The sequence below is a fragment of the Schistocerca cancellata genome, chromosome 3 (genome assembly GCF_023864275.1).
Source record: "Schistocerca cancellata isolate TAMUIC-IGC-003103 chromosome 3, iqSchCanc2.1, whole genome shotgun sequence".
Lineage (NCBI taxonomy): Eukaryota > Metazoa > Arthropoda > Insecta > Orthoptera > Acrididae > Schistocerca > Schistocerca cancellata.
Genome location: NC_064628.1, coordinates 243,404,704 through 243,420,227, shown reverse-complemented (window position 1 = coordinate 243,420,227; position 15,524 = coordinate 243,404,704). Strand labels below are relative to the sequence as shown.

Here is a 15,524-nt window from a genome sequence, read left to right as displayed (position 1 = left end):
ACGCGAATGTTCATCAGAGACAAGGATACCGTCAGGAGTGGCCCAGGGAAGTGTGATAGTAGCGATAATATTCTGTTTATACAAAAATGATTTGGCGGGCAGGTGGGCAGCAATCTGCGGTTGTTTGCAGATGGTGCTGTGGTGTACAGTAAGGTGTCGAAGTTGAGTGATTGTAGGAGGATACAGGATGATATAGACAAAATTTTTATTTGGTGTGATGAAAGGCAGCTAGCTCTAAATGTAGAAAAATGTAAGTTAATGCGGATGAATAGGAAAAACAAACCCGTAATGGTCGGATACAGCATTAGCAAATGGCTCTGAGCACTGTGGGACTCAACATCTCAGGCCATCAGTCCCCTAGACGTAGAACTACTTAAAGCTAAGGACATCACACACATCCATGCCCGAGGCAGTATTCGAACCTGCGACCGTAGCAGCAGCGCGGTTCCGGACTGGAGCGTCTAGAACCACTCGGCCACCGCGGCCGGCACAGCATTAGCAGTGTCTTACTTGACGCAGTCAGGTGGTATAAATATCTGAACGTAACGTTGCAAAATGATATGAAATGGAACGAGCGTGTGAGGATTGTGGTAGGAAAGGCGAATAGTCGACTTCGGTTCATTGGCAGAATTCTAGGAAAGTGTGGTTCATCTGTAAAGGAGGCTGCATATTGGGTGCTTCTTGGGCTCGAGTGTTTGGGGTCCGTAGCAGATCGGATTAAAAGAAGACACTGAAGCAATTCGACGGACTCGCAGGTAGTTACTGGTAGTTTCGAACAACACGCCACTATTACGGAGATGCTTTGGGAACTCAAATGGGAATCTCTGGAGGGAAGTCGACGTTCTTTTCGACGAACGCTACCGACAAAAATTTAAAGAAACCGTATTTGAAGTTGACTGCAGAACGACTCTGTTGCCTCCAGCATACATTGTGCATAATAACCACGAAGATCAGGAGAAATTAAGGCTCATGCGGAGGCGTTAGACACTCGTTCTTTCTTCACTCTGTTTGCGAGTGGAACAGCAAATGAAGCGACTTGTAGGGCTACACGTACCCTCCGTCAAGCCCCGTGAAATGAATTGCCGAATGTGGATGTAGATGTAGATATCTTGATCACCCCAAATAACTCTTTGTCCAAATGAAGTAAAAAGTATATCAAACAAATGATGCTTAGCAGCCACACAGACATTAATCAGCACGGTTGCCTTTCTCGTCAATACCGGCACTTCTTTTTTAAATAGCATCCTACATTTTTGTTCTATAATTCGCCTTCTTTTCTCAAGACCTGTTCACAGACATATCGCAGTGTACTGTTCACGTAAATACAGGGTGAGTCACCTAACATTACCGCTGGATATATTTCGTAAACCACATCAAATACTGACGAATCGATTCCACAGACCGAACGTGAGGAGAGGGGCTAGTGTAATTGTTTAATACAAACCATACAAAAATGCACGGAAGTATGTTTTTTAACACAAACCTACGTTTTTTAAATGGAACCCCGTTAGTTTTGTTAGCACGTCCGAACATATAAACAAATACGTAATCAGTGCCGTCTGTTGCATTGTTTACATCCGGAGATATTGCAACCTAAAGTTGACGCTTGAGTACCACTCCTCCGCTGTTCGATCGTGTGTATCGGAGAGCACCGAATTACGTAGGGATCCAAAGGGAACGGTGATGGACCTTAGGTACAGAAGAGACTGGAACAACACATTACGTCCACATGCTAACACCTTTTTATTGGTCTTTTTCACTGACGCACATGTACATTACCATGAGGGGTGAGGTACACGTACACACGTGGTTTCCGTTTTCAATTACGGAGTGGAATAGAGTGTGTCCCGACATGTCAGGCCAATAGATGTTCAATGTGGTGGCCATCATTTGCTGCACGCAATTGCAATCTCTGGCGTAATGAATATCGTACACGCCACAGTACATATGGTGTAATGTCGCCGCAGGCTGCCACAATACGTTGTTTCATATCTTCTGGGGTTGTAGGCACATCACGGTACACATTCTCCTTTAACGTAGCCCACAGAAAGAAGTCCAGAGGTGTAAGATCAGGAGAACGGGCTGGCCAATTTATGCGTCCTCCACGTCCTATGAAACGCCCGTCGAACATCCTGTCAAGGGTCAGCCTAGTGTTAATTTCGGAATGTGCAGGTGCACCATCATGCTGATACCACATACGTCGACGCGTTTCCAGTGGGACATATCCCTGCAGCTGCTGCTCGCCGACCGTTTGTTACAACACGCAACTGAACGTCGGAGGTTTCAAGCGTCAACTTTAGGTTACAATAACTCCGGATGTAATTAACATTTTACAATGTAACAAACGGCACTGATTACGTATTTGTTTATATGTTCAGATGTGCTAACAAAACTAACGTGGTTTCATTTAAAAATACGTAGGTTTGTGTTAAAAAACATACTTCCGTGCATTTTTGTATGGCTTGTATTAAACAATTACACTAGCCCCTCTCCTCACGTTCGGTCTGTGGAATCGGTTCGTCAGTATTTGATGTGGTTTACGAAATATATCCAGCGGTAACGTTAGGTGACTCACCCTGTATAACGTTACTAACTGTATTAGGGCACAGTGCAGGTACCCTGAGTAATTTCCGGGTGGGAAGGTGTGCCGAACCCCGGCACGAATCCGCCTGGCGGATTAGTGTCAAGATCCGGTGTGCCGACCAGTCTGTGGATGGTTTTTAAGGCGGTTTTCAATCTGCCTCGGCGAATGCGGGCTGGTTCCCCTTATTCCGCCTCAGTTACACTATGTCGGCGATTATTGCGCAAACACTTTCTCCATGTACGCGTACACCATAATTAGTCTACCTCGCAAACATTGGGGTTACCCTTGTCTGGTGTGAGAAGGTTCCCAGGTGGATCCACCGAGGGCCGGATTGCACAATAACCATGGGTTCGGTTTAGGGCAGTGGTGGGGTGCGTGGACTGCTATAGCCTGTTGTGGGGTTGTGAACCACTGAGGGCTACGGGAGGGACGAAGCCTCTCCGTCGTTGCTAGGTACCCAGTTCCATACAGTACAATAAAATACAATGTCTTGAGTAACGCAACTCGTCCACCTTCCTGGAGTTGACAGTAAACAAACCGAAACACAAGGAGGATGCACACTGATCATTCTATCAGCTGCCATTACTTGAAAGTTTGTGTGAACACAATGGACACCAACAAAGAGAAGGTAGATATGCTGCTCATCTCTGGAGAATGCAGACGGTTGAATGAACAACCGTTGTGCATTTTCCTAGTGGTATCCCATGCACATGCACGGTGTGCTAGTGTAGGAGAGTCAAAGCCAAATTTGTGTTACGTTTGTAATAACGAAATGTTTACATGAAGAATATTACGTGATACGATTTTGCATAAGTCTTGAAGTGAAGAAGTGGATGTCCGAATAAACTGGTATACTCCGTTCGATCATGTCTCGTGAGGCCCAACGCTACCTACCGACAGCCGCGTCATCCTCTGCCGATAGATGCCGCTGGTTTTGGATATGGAAGTGCATGTGGTCAGCACATCATTCTCCTGGTCTTCGTCAGTTTTCGTGATCAGAGCCGCTACTTCTCAGTCAAGTAGCTCCTCAATTGGAGTCACAAGGGCTGACTGCATCTCGCTTGCCAACAGCGCTCGGCGCAACCGGACTGTGACCCACCCAAATGCTAGCCAAGGCCAACAGCGCTAAACTTCGTTGATCTAGCGGGATCCAATGATACCGCTGCGGTAAGGCCGCTGGAGAATAAAAAAGTACACGGCGCTGTTTAAAAAGGATGTACTGCTGCTGATATCTTTGTACCGAAAAAAAGTTGCAAGACCGTAAGTCATGCTGGTCTATGTCCCACAGGTAGCTAAACATCGTTTGCTTGATACATTTTTTTTTTAAATTTTGTATCTAGAAAAAAATTTATTTGTGTTGGTGAGGACAAATTGTGGCCAACAGCCCTGCTGCAGTGCTAGAGTCCGCGCAAGATATGTTAACCAATGCGCAGTGACCAATTTTCGTCCAAAACCCTGGGAAAGTTCATTCGTTTGCTTGGGAGGGGAGGCCAACAAGTGTTTATCATTTTTTATTTGCTTGTAGATTTATATATGTTCCTTATGACGCGCCAATCATTTCGTTAATTGTCATAGTTTTTGTGATATTTACGAGGAAACAAGAACATTACATGAAATTCTAAAAAAATTGCAATGATAAATAGGGGTCGCTGTGATTTTGCGTTAGATTCATGTTACTTAGTATGTTGCTGTGTATGAAATTTATCTAACATATTGAATTTTTCTTTAGACGTGGGTGGAGGTCTCCATCTGTCACCAACCTCAAGAAAGTTGGTCTCACGCAGCACACTCATTTGACATCTCGCCACGCCAGAGATAAAGCCAGAACGAAATATTCACAACATTTGTCATATTTCGTAAAAGGTTTGAAATATCGATATGTGATTTTGGCAGCTGATAGCACACAAAGAGGAGAGTATTTTTCCATATGGTTATTATGTAGAACTTCATTATCTATCGTGTTATTATAATAACTACAAACTTTTTGAAGAATGTAATTTCTAAACGCCATAGTTAGCTGATGAAACGAGAAATGCCCTGAGGCTCGAAATGACATAAGTAAAGACATAACACGGGTATTTTCGTAAGATACTGACCTTACGTTTCCTCATTTCCTCACTTAATAAACTTAATAAACCATTGTTTCAGAATTCTCCCACAAATGTGTCTCCACAATTTAGTGAGGTGAGACTGTGTAAACTCCGCTGTGTCTTGGCAAAGGAATTAAATTTCAACATGACAACAAGAGAAATGCGTATATTTACCTCAAAATTTGCCACTCATGACAATTCTCTGGAAGTTACAAATGGTTACCAAGTCAGACGAAAGTAGATCGCTGCATTTTCGGCGGAATTCTTTTTAGATACTAAACAACCAGACATGACAGATCTTTTTGAATGGTCACCTTGCAAGTGTGGTTATGGAGGGCCCCACTTAATATTTACAAAAAAAGTGAGTATAGGCTTCAGTTTAGGTTGGCACTTCCCCTCCAGCAATCGGCATTTCCCCTCCAGTGCTGACATTTACCCCTCGAGCACCTGCCCACAGCCTATACCACTAATACTCTCCCCATACACGCCCTGCCAACTGCACATCTACAGGTCAAAGTATTCTGTGCGCGCTCTAACAGCAGCTCTCGTCAGATCACTTAAGTTAAGCGCCATTGGACTTGGCTAGGAATTGGATAGGTTACCATTCGGGTGTGCCGAGCGCTGTTGGCAAGCGAGGTGCACTCATCTCTTGTGAGGCCAATTAAAGAGCTGCCTGACTGAAAAGTAGCGGCTTTGGGCAGAAAAACTGACAACGGCAGGGAGAGCAATATGTTGACCACATGCCCCTCCATTTCTGCATCCAGTGACGCCTATAGGATGAGGATGACACGGCAGTCAGTCGAACTCTCAAGGCCTGTTCTAATGGGGAGAGAGAGAGAGAGAGAGAGAGAGAGAAGAGGAGATAAATGACACGCTCTATGTAAGAAATGATGATGTAAACAGAATGAAAGTGACATGTAAAACTAATCGAAAAGAATTCCCTTCACCATCAGACCAACAATTTTCAGAGTCGTTAGACTGTTTAATGACACAAATAATATGAAAGTTGATTTGGAATAAAAACGTTTCACTTCATTTGAGGAATCTCCAGTGACCAGTATTTTAGCTCGTACATTATTTGCATGCGTTTTTCTATACACAAGCGTTCGATTTTTAGCCTGTGTATACAAGGATGCATGGAAATAATGTAAGAGCCAAAGTTCTAACAATTGAAGAGGCTTTAAATGAAACGAAAAGCGTCTGGTTCGGATTAAACTTTATACAGTTGCAAAAGATGGAACACCTCCCATATTACTTATAAAACTGCAACTATGGAAGACTGCCATGAAAAACAAAAATACAGCCTGATTAGCTACATTCCGCACCTAGAATGTGTGTAGGGTCGGATAAGAGTAATGCAAACACAATTGAAAACAACGAATCCAAAATATTCGGATTTGCTGGGCTGATTGGTTACAGTCCTGATGACAACAGACTCATACAGCTAATTGCGGGGTTGGGAGTGGGTGTGGTAAGAAATGTGACATGTAAAATATAATTGTGCAATCCCTGAAACCATTACAAATAGATTTCATACAAATATCACTTCCTATGTGGAAAAACACAAGGAAACATTGTCTGAAGGGTGGGAAGATGGTGTCATAAAAAAAATCGAAAATGTCTGATGTTAATTCTGTGTCTACACTCTACAGGGTTGACTATTTACATCACAGATAGACTTCATCTTCTTCCCTCTCGGAAAATCAGGTAGAGTACTAGATAGGGTGTTTCCGAAACCCTTTACAAAGTAATTGTTTCCACCAAGATGAGTTGTAAGGAGTTCCTCAATAAAACTGTGTGTTTTCTTGTCACAGTGATATTAATTACTGATATAACGGTATCAGCTCTCTGTTTTTCATAGGAGGATAATAATTTATGCTGCTAGTGTCATACATGTGAATGAATTATATTGCATTTCAGTCTCTAAAATCGGGTTAGTAGTTTAGGACAATCTACAGTACCATTAATGGCTATCTGGTATGGAAGTTTGTACTTTTACATCCATATCGGAGAAACCGCACTTGTAATTCTTCTATTTCCTTTTTATACTAGTGTTGTGTTAGCCCTACGTTCTATTACCAAAAGCAACAGTCCTACTAAGGTATGAAATTACGAACTTGCTTAAGATATCAATTAGAATGGTGTTCAAAACAGATAGTTCCTAAATTATATATACAGCTATATCTTCGAAACCGCTTATGGGATTTCTATGACAGAAACTCTATTGAGGTCACTTCATCTACAATATTACCAGCAGAATATTACGAGAAGAGTTGGTAACGTACACGCAAAGGAAGTGGAAAGCTTTAAAATTTGTGTACTGCAGGAAATAAAAGGAAAAATTGAAATCCTCAAATGATCTCAGAAGAATTGCAAGCAGGAAGGGAGCTAATTGTTTAGGCCATAAGTGAGGTAGTTTACAGAAAAATATAAGGTATTTCAATTCGAGGACATACCTTCTTTATTTTTATCAACTTACTAGCTGGAAAAAGAATTAGAAGATTGACTATTGGGATGTATATTTGCTTTATAAATGAAAAACTAAACTGGACCCTGTTAAATATATACTAACCAAAAAATTAAGGAAGATTTGTTTCCGTTTGTAATGTACATGCAAAACTTAATAACAATTTTGTAAAAAAATTTTTGTTTTCTTATTCGTTACCATACGAAAAATCCTAAAATAGCCTCCTGTTTACGACTTGGTAGCGATCTTACCAATTTTGTAAAGTGTCCTGATACGTGCGTTCTTTCTCTAAAGAATGTGGTATTACCAGACTGAACGCTATGTTTTATGGCCACAGTGAATGACCTTATAGTTTCTCTGCCTCGTGATGACTGGGTGTTGTGTGCTGTCCTTAGGTTAGTTAGGTTTAAGTAGTTCTAAGTTCTAGGGGACAGATGACCATAGATGTTAAGTCCCATAGTGCTCAGAGCCATTTGAACCATTTTGACCTTATAAAAACAAGCAGTCTGTACCGTGCACTCAATGCCAAATGTGTGTATTTGGTCCAAACTATACTACTGTGTTCTTCAATGTGATCACTGGTGCCAAAGCTTTAGAAAAGCGTCCGCGTTCTAACAGGGAGCGTTGACTTAGTTCAACATTTAGCGTGCCAGGAACAGTGTCACTTTCTGATAGTCGTAGCTAAGCATTCCACCTGATGAGCTGTGGCGAAAGGGGCAGCCCCAGCCGGCCGCGGTGGTCTCGCGGTTCTAGGCGCGCAGTCCGGAACCGCGCTACTGCTACGGTCGCAGGTTCGAATCCTGCCTCGGGCATGGATGTGTGTGATGTCCTTAGGTTAATTAGGTTTAAGTAGTTCTAAGTACTAGGGGACTGATGACCACAGCTATTAAGTCCCATAGTGCTCAGAGCCATTTGAACCATTTGGGCAGCCCCACCGACGTCAGCCTAGATGCCCTGCCCTAGACCATGCTCTCGGGGGTGTATTAGACAACAACCGCAGTTGACGGAGAAATACGTGGCAAATCATGGTGCAATGTGGCTTTGTTGCTGGCTTAGCTCTCTATGCAGCGATACGCGAGGTACTGTGTACGTCTTAGCTGTCTGTAGACGTTGAAAGAGATGAAATAAAACATCCAAATAAATAAAACTTCAACACAGTCATAGGATCAAACGCTACCCCACTTTCTTATCCTACCACACACAGTGGCAGTAGCACTGCAAATGCTTACAAAAAAACTACATAAACATATACAGTGGCCATCTTACCGATTTTGTAAAGTGCCCTGATATGTGTCTTCCTGACTAAAACACGTTACCAGAGAGGAAGCTACAATTTAAAAAGGACAGTTAAATTAAAACGAAACTGATGGATGAAAGTAACTATTTATTTTTCCAAAAGTAATCGCCATATCTGTGGGAGAATCTGTCAATGGATTTATGGAAAAAATGTTTGCGAGTGCTTATGGAAACATGATTGCACTCAAATGTGCACCTCTTCATCCCAAACAAATCAAAGCTACGAATGTATTTCTTCACGTCTCCAAGATTCTGGAAATCGGATGTGGAGAGATGAGAAGGAGTATGTTTAAGGGCTTTCCAGCGAAATTTGTGCAGCGTATCGAAACAACAATAACGCTAGATCTAGTTAAGGTCACAACACTTTTTCGTTTGGCTGCAAGAGCCCATTGCTCATTGAATTTCTGGAACATGGTGCTAAAATTAACGCTACTAAAACTAAAGCGTGCCATCAAGTCCAAACGCCCAGGAATATTGTCAGCCAGCACCATTCTGTTGGTGGATATAGCCCGCCCACATGCTGGCCAAGCTGTTTTGACTACACTGCAGAAGATTCGCTGTGAAGCCCTCACACATACTCCATACACTCCGATTTCTCCCCATTCAATTTCCATATCTTTGGAGCCCTGAAGAAAGACATTTGTGGCCGTCGATGTGCTTTGGTGAAGAGATACACGATGTGATCAAAAGTATCCGGCCACCCCCAAAAACATACGTTTTTCATAATAAGTGTGTTTTACCAAGTTGTTAAGGCTTTCGTGGCCACTTGTTGACAAACTGCCTATTGGCTTTGTCTCGGGTTCTTCGGCCGACGTTCATCTGATGATTTTACTGACGTTTCACCAGCACCAGTGTTAGAGAAGCACTATCAGAGAAGCTGTAGAAATACAAAAACACGCGAACAGCTTCAACAAGAAAGAGGAAAGCCTTAAGGTAAACGGATCCTGGCTTCCCGTACTGCAGCGAATGACCGTCGCAGGTGGCAAGAGGAGAACCGCACGGGAAATGACCGCGGAGAAGCCCTCTGACGTTGGCGTGCCAGGTACATACAGTCTGCGCCCGCGAGCTCGGCTCCAGTTCACCACCGGCAATGGAAGGTGAAGCTTTGACAATGCCAGCCACTCGTGCTGGCGAAACCTCAGTAAAACCATCAGATGAACGTCGGCCGAAGAACCCTAGACAGAAGCCAATAGGCAGTTTGTTAAGTGCATTTTGCTGCCACCTACTGCCAGGTGCTCCATATCAGCGACCTCAATAGTCATTAGACATCGTCAGACAGCAGAATGGGGCGCTCCGCGTAACTCAAGGACTTTGAACGTGGTCAGCTGATAGGGTGTCAGTTGTGTCATACGTCTGTACGTGAGATTTCCACACCCCTAAACATCCCTAGATTCACTATTTCCGATGTGATAGTGAAGTGGAAACTGAAGGGACACGTACAGCACAAAAGCGTACAGGCCGACCTCGTCTGTTGACTGACAGAGACCGCCGACAGTTGAAGAGTATCGTAATGTGTAATAGGCAGACATCTATCCAGACCATACCACAGGAATTCCAAACTGCATCAGGATCCACTGTAAATACTATGACAGTTAGGTGGAAGGTGAGAAAACTTGGATTTCATGGTCGAGCAGCTGCTCATACGCCACACATCGCGTCGGTAAATGCCAAACGAGGAGCTCGCTGGGTGTAAGGAGAGTAAACATTGGACGATTGGACAGTGGAAAAACGTCGTACGGAGTGACGAATTACAGTACACAATGTGGCGATCCGATGGAAGGGTGTGGGTATGGCTAATTGCCGGTGAACATCATCTGCCAGCGTGTGTAGTGGCAACAGTAAAATTCGGAGGCGCTGCTGTTATGGTGTGGTCGTGTTTTTCATGGAGGGCCTTGCACCCCTTGTTGATCTGCGTCACTATCACAGCACAGGCCTACATTGAAGTTTTAAGCGCCTTCCTGCTTCCCACTGTTGAAGAGCAATTCGGTGATGGCTATTGCATCTTTCAGCAGGTTCTAGCATCTGTTCCTAATGCACGGCCTGTGGCGGAGTGCTTACAGGACAATAACATCTCTGTAATGGACTGGCCTGCACAGATTCCTCTCCTGAATCCTGTAGAACACCTTCGGGATGTTTTGAAACGCCGAATTCGTGCCAGACCGCACCAACCGACATCGATACCTCTCATCAGTGCAGCACTCCGTAAAGAATGGGCTTCCATTCTCCAAGAAACGTCCCAGAACCTGATTCTACGTATGCCTGCGGGAGTGGAAGCCGTCGTCAAGGCTAAGGGTGGGCCAACACCAAACTGAATTCCAGCATTACCGGTCGAGGGTGCCACGAACTTGTGAGTCGTTTTCAGCCAGGTGTCCGGATACTTTTGACCACACAGTGTATGCACGTCTGGGTACAATCATGATTCGATAGGCAGTTGCAAACATTTTTCTATGATAGCATCGACCATCTTAACTTAAAACTAGATAAGTGTATTAACAGTTACAGTGATTATTTTCAAATAATACAGAGTTTACTTACTTTTTTGCATGTGTCTCATTTTCGTGTGACTGTACCTTATATAACTACAGAGTGTGGCCTGACACAAACAAACAGTGTTTAGTGTGCACCTCCTGCTGTTTTTGTCTGTGTGATGTAAAGTTCAGAACAATGTTTAGCAGTGTACTAAATTTAACAACCAGTCGTTTACTGAAGTGGTAAAAACTTTATTTCTGTACACAAGAATATTGGGAGAAGAGGTGGTTACATAGATTCAAGGAGATGTGTGTTCTAACAGCCTATAGTTTTAATTATTTACGTTTAAACTACACAAAAAATCGATTACATAGGCTATGACACTATTTACAATTCGGTGGCCACCTTGCAAATTATTTGAAGTGCCCTGACTAAGAACATAGTATTACCAGTCTGTAATTTGCGATTTATAGCTCCATGGTGCAGCTATGTATTTTTCACACTAATAAATATTAACAGAGTTGAAGGAAGTGCTAAGTGACAGAATGATGTGAGAATGAAACTATGAGCTTCCATTGCCTAGACTGTCACTTCTTCTAGCACAGTCGCTGTCTGACGGCACTGGGCGATAGATTTTGTCTGCACTAGTGTATCTAGAAGCTGTTAAAATCTTCATATCAGCATGATATGTCTGTTAGTGCCACACACTTTTAGTGCTGCAGCTGTGGCCTGGCCTATGGCTTTCATGGAATGATAGTCACGGCAGTGTTTGTATATTACAAACAGTGTTAGTTAGAGCTGTTCTGAGGTTTGTGGGAGATAACTCACGCAATCACTATGCGTCAGTGGCTCTAAACCATGTGATGTAACTTCTGTCCAGTTGTAAAATTGGATTATGAATAAGATCTTAGGTGATGCATTAGTGACAGGCAAGAACCGTTTGTAAAAAGTGGTGGCATGCATCATGTCACTTGTGATCCTGATGCCAGTGTCGCTAGGTGTGGCGTCTGCTGGTTCAGCTGTCACATGCTCTGCTGGCTGATAGGCTGGACCAACTTACCCATGATTATGGCAGTCTCACTTCAACACATTGACGGACTTTGCGATCTGCTGATGCTGTATCCTGTTGCTTAACTAAATAAAAAACATGTTCGTATCCTACTGAGTTCATAGCTAAAAAGCTTTGCTAGTAGTATCAGATGCTGCAGTGGGAGGTATGGCCGGTGTTGCGATCTGGACAAGTAGCTCATCAGGTAGGAAATAGTTGTCAGAGTGGCATTTGTTTAAATATTCGTTGCTGTCCTGTTCTATTCTACAACACACACACAGAAGTAATATTGTTTAAACATTAAAAATCTCATAGTTATGATAATGCACATGTGTATTTGAATGGCGATTTTGAAAAGTAGTTGGGTGGCAATGACCGGTAGTTGGAACTGACTGGTTGAAGATACTGCATGCCCATTTTCTTACCTATTTGAGGATGAAGCTGTTAACAGTCAGCATGGGGAGACAGGCATCTACCCACGTTCCAGACTGCATGATATGGCGTTACTCTACTGGAAGTCTTGACATATCTCACATTGGTGAAAGCAGCATTTAGTTAAAGCTGGACAACTTGGTCTGGAAATCTTGGAGAGGATGACCATCGAAGCACTGAGTGGTCAGTTGTGCATCCATTAGTTTTAGGAGAGGCAGTGGACTCTGTTGATGCATGTGGCCCACCCATTTGGCGCTATAGTGCTTGAGTCTGGTGGCAGGTTAACTCTGCTACTGTGAAGGCTTGACTTTCACTTTGGCCAGTGGCAGGTGTGGTGGTGAGGGGCAGCATGCAGACCACAGAAGCTCTTTTCAGGACGGCATTTGCTTGGAGAAAGATGAAGTTCTTATCCTATGTCAGAAGTGATGGCAGTTGTTTAAACAGTACGCACTTCTAAACTTAAAGGAAGTCGGTTTTTGGCTTCTAAACTTACGATGGGACATGCTTCACCAGTACCAGCCAATTTTTTTTTTGCATTTCCACCATTTTACTCTCCTCAGCACAAGTGATCTGAAGACCATGCATGCTGTGCCAGGGTCCATCAGGTCTACCATCTTGGGTTCTATACTTAGCACAAGTGAGCTGAGAACCGCACAGACTGTCAGTATTCACAAAGTCCAACATCTTGGATTATGATGTTATAGGACTAAGGGAAACATAACATGCAGGCTGTGCCTGTACCTCCAGGCTCACCATCTTGGATTGTTATCTTGAATTCTGATGTCACATTGCTGAAGAAAACACAGCATCCATCTTGTATTCTGATTGTAGCAATAGTCACCTGGTAAGTACGCAGGATTTGCCAGTATCAACAGGTCTGCCAACTTGGATTGTGATATGGTAAAGCTGTGCCAGTATCCATCACGTCTGTCATCCTGGATCGCTATTCTGGATCGCCATATTGGATTCTGACCTCATAGGACTGTGTCAGTACCCCCAGGTCAGCCGTTGTGGATTCTACATTTAGCCAAATGACCATATTGGGTTTTTGAATTACCCACCAATAGGACCCATCCTTGAATTTTTGAATTTCCCACCATGTGAGACTTTCAACAATTGTGATTTTAGCAAAATGGGTCTGCGATGACACAGGAGTTTGAATAATCCCTGTCAGCACAATTAGACTATTTTGAGTCTCCTGCCAATTTTGGAATTTGCCATCACTTTATTTATAAGGCAGAAGGCCTACATCAGAGGGGGGGAGGGGGGGGGGAGGAGAAGCGGGAAGGGGAAATCTGGCGTGTTGCATGATGTGATAATCGATGAGATGACTGTAAATTTGACAACAATGCAGCCTGTACCAGAACCCACTTAGCTGCACTATTTACAGTACCGTTCACATGTCACCCACTGCCCCTTTCCTAACAATCCATCCAGATAACACCAAAAGTATTATTATAGTAACAGTGTGGCAAAATGGCCTGGTGCAAATCTCTCAAATGAATGCCACTCCAGTGGCTTGGGTGTTCCTGATCTACTGCAGTAATCCTTCCAAGGAAAGGGAACTTATAGTTTAGCACAGAATCCGAACCATATATCATTTCTGACGAATCTTAACGTTAATGATAGGTGAAGGCGAGATTAAAGACAGACAGAGACATTCCATGGCTCGACGAGGCCTCTGTCCTACAGCCTTTCCAGGCTCGCGCTTTCCCACTAGGTCATCAGGCCAGATGCCATAGGTATAAACAGAACAGAACAAAAACACTCTTGCACAGGAAAACAAGCCGCACCTGACCATTTATCTGATAATCTCACACGTAATGTTGACAAGTGAGTGTGATACAACGAGCTGGTATACATTAGTTGGAAGCAGGGAATCCCATATCACTGAGACACACAGTTCCTGTACACACAAATGACACGGAATCTTTTAGTTAAATGGAGTTCCTGATTAAGCACTTTGTGTATACCATTCAAAAGCACGATCTTGTTGCAGATGGTTGAAGGGACATCATCTGCTTCCAAAATCAATGGCAAATGAAATCGCAGTGTCGCTTATGCTGGATTGCTATGGGGCAGGGGCTTCATATGTGTATTGGTTCAAATGGTTCAAATGGCTCTGACCACTATGGGACTCAACATCTGTGGTCATCAGTCCCCTAGAACTTAGAACTACTTAAACCTAACTAACCTAAGGACATCACACATATCCATGCCCGAGGCAGGATTCGAACCTGCGGCCGTAGCGGTCATGCGGTTCCAGACTGAAGCGCCTAGAACCGCACGGCCACACCGGCCGGCTATGTGCATTGGTCATCTACATTTTACATATTACTTCGCAGTCTTAATTCATGCTATGAGATACTGAAAACAGCTATCCAGAAGATTTTATTACACCTCTAATAGCTTCAAAACACGCCAATGTTCTCGTGGGAACCGTCATCAACTGATTAAGCTCAACAGAATAGTGTTCTGAAACACATCGCAGTACACAGCTACCCGCAGTGTCAAGCACACGCTTCGAGTGGTTCGACTACAAACTGCTAGAGAACTCAAAGAAAAAAAAGCAAGGATAATCTGCAGGAGAAATTGTTGAACAAGTCAAGAAATAAAGAGGAAGAGGAGAGTACAAGAAAGCAAAGGGAGATGAAGTTAGAGATGAGCAAGAGGTAGGACAGGTTGTAACGACAGCTTTGGAGAAGAAATGACATGAGAAGCTTCTGATAGGTACGTACGGTTAGTGGGCGGTGTGACGCGTGCAGGCTGGGACATACGCCGCGGCATGGTGTCGGCTCTGGATGCCTTCCAACGGAGCAGCACGGGAGGCGGCGGGCGGCGTCTTCCGCCGCTAAGCGAAGACAGAAACAGGAGACTAGAGCGAAGCGCCGCACGTGACCAGAAATAGCAACAAGGACGCGCCGCTCGCGGGTTCATGAAATCAGTGTTAAGTAACGGCTGCAGCGTCCACTCGTTCGGCCGATCCTGCACTCGGCATCACGCATCTGCACTTTGCAGAAGCCCATCTCGGAAAATTAATGCGGTTATAAACTTTTAAAGTTAACTAGACATGGCTATATGATACTTCGAATGCATTATTTCATTTGATACGTTAAGAGGATACACCAGTGTAGAAAT

At 43.7% G+C, this 15,524-nt stretch overlaps 1 protein-coding gene across 2 annotated transcripts in view; it reads right to left on the bottom strand.

Annotated features, from left to right (window-relative positions):
* Positions 1-15,249, bottom strand: part of LOC126174877 (ATP-dependent translocase ABCB1-like) — a 263,560-nt gene extending 248,311 nt beyond the window's left edge. Inside the window, exon 1 of one of the 2 annotated variants that reach the window (XM_049921293.1) lies at positions 15,125-15,249. The gene's annotated coding sequence lies outside the window, so the exon portion shown is untranslated. The remainder of the gene's footprint in view (positions 1-15,124) is intronic. The other variant, XM_049921290.1, reaches the window with a different exon arrangement.
* Positions 15,250-15,524: the final 275 nt, after the last annotated feature.